This window comes from Onychomys torridus, chromosome 5 (genome assembly GCF_903995425.1).
Source record: "Onychomys torridus chromosome 5, mOncTor1.1, whole genome shotgun sequence".
NCBI classification, from domain to species: domain Eukaryota; kingdom Metazoa; phylum Chordata; class Mammalia; order Rodentia; family Cricetidae; genus Onychomys; species Onychomys torridus.
Genome location: NC_050447.1, coordinates 101,969,820 through 101,971,555, shown reverse-complemented (window position 1 = coordinate 101,971,555; position 1,736 = coordinate 101,969,820).

The window sequence follows — 1,736 nt, the reverse complement described above, 5'->3', positions numbered from 1 at the left end:
TGTTCCTCCTGTTTGTATTATGTAGAACAATTTGAGGAGTATCGGTATTAGCTCCTTTTGAAATTCTTATAGAATTCTGCACTTAAACCATCTGGACCTGGGCTTTTATTTTTGGTTGGGAGACTTTTAATGACTGCTTCCATTTCCTTAGGGGTTATAGGTCTGTTTAAATTGTTTATCTGGTCTTGATTTATAGGTCTGGTTAGATTGTTTATCTGGTCTTGATTTAATTTGGGTATGTAGTACCTTTCAAGAAAAATTTCAATTTCTTTTAGATTTTCCAATTTTGCGGCATATAGGTTTTTGATATAGGCCCTAATGATTGTCTTGATTTCCTCAGTGTCTGTTGTTTTATTCCCCTTTCCATTTCTGATTTTGTTAAGTTAGACATTCTCTCTCTTCCTCTTGGTTAGTTTAGATAAGGGTTTGTCTATCTTGTTGATTTTCTTAAAGAACCAACTCTTTGTTTAATTGATTCTTTGTATTGTTGTCTTTGTTTGTATTTTGTTGATTTCAGTCCCGAGTTTGATTATTTCCTGCCATCTACACCTCCTGGATGCGTTTGCTTCCTTTCCTTCTAGAGCTTTTGGGTGTGATATTAAGTCACTAGTGTGAGATTTATCCAAGTTCTTTATGGAGGCATTTAGTGCTATGAACTTTCCTCTTATCCCTGTTTTCATAGTGTCCAATAAGTTTGAGTATGTTGTCCATTCATTTTCATTGAAATCTAAAAGTATTTAATTTCTTTATTTCTTCCTTGACTCAGTAGTAATTCAGTTGAGAGTTGTTCAGTTCCCACAAGTTTGTAGACTTTCTGTAGTTTGTACTGTTGTTGAATTCTAACTTTAAGCCATGGTGATCCAATAAACTACTGGGTGTTATTCCAATTTTTCTATCTCTGTTGAGATTCGCTTTGTGAAGGAGTGTGTGGTCAGTTTTAGAGAAGGTTTCATGCAGTGTTGAGAAGAAGGTATATTCTTCTGCATTTGGGTGGAATGTTATGCAGATGTTTGTTAAATCCATTTGAGTCAATTTTCTGTCTGGTAGACCTGTCTATTGCTGAGAGTGGGGTGTTGAAGTTTTTCACTATTAATGTGTGGGGTTTGATGTGTGATTTAAGCTTTACAAATGAGGGTGCCTTTGTATTTGGGGCATAAATGTTTAGAATTGAGAATTCTTCTTGATGGAATTTTCCTGTGATGAATATCAAATGTCCTTCTCCATCTCTTTTGATTAATTTTAGTTCGAAGTCTATTTGGTTAGTTATTAGGATAGCTATACTAGCTTGCTTCTTAGGTCCATTTGATTGGAAAATCTTTTCCCAACCCTTACACTGAGGTAATGTATGTCTTTGAAGTTGAGGTGTATTTTTTGTATGCAGCAGAAGGATGGATCCTGTTCTTGTATCCACTCTGTTAGCTTGTATCTTTTTATAAGCAAATTGAATCCTTTGACATTAAGGGATATTAATGATCAGTGATTGTTAATATCTGTTATTTTTGGATTTGTTGTTGTTAGTAGTTTGTGTATGTTTCCCTTCTTTGTATTTTGCTGGTAGGTGATTATGTATTGCCTGTGTTTTCACAGGTGCAGACAACTTCCTTGAGTTGGTGTTTTTCTTCTAGTACTTTCTTGAGAGCTGAATTTGTGGGTAGGTATTGTTTAAATCTGGTTTTGTGATAGAATATCTTATTTTCTCTGTCTATGGTAAATGAAAGCTTTTCTGGAAATAGTAG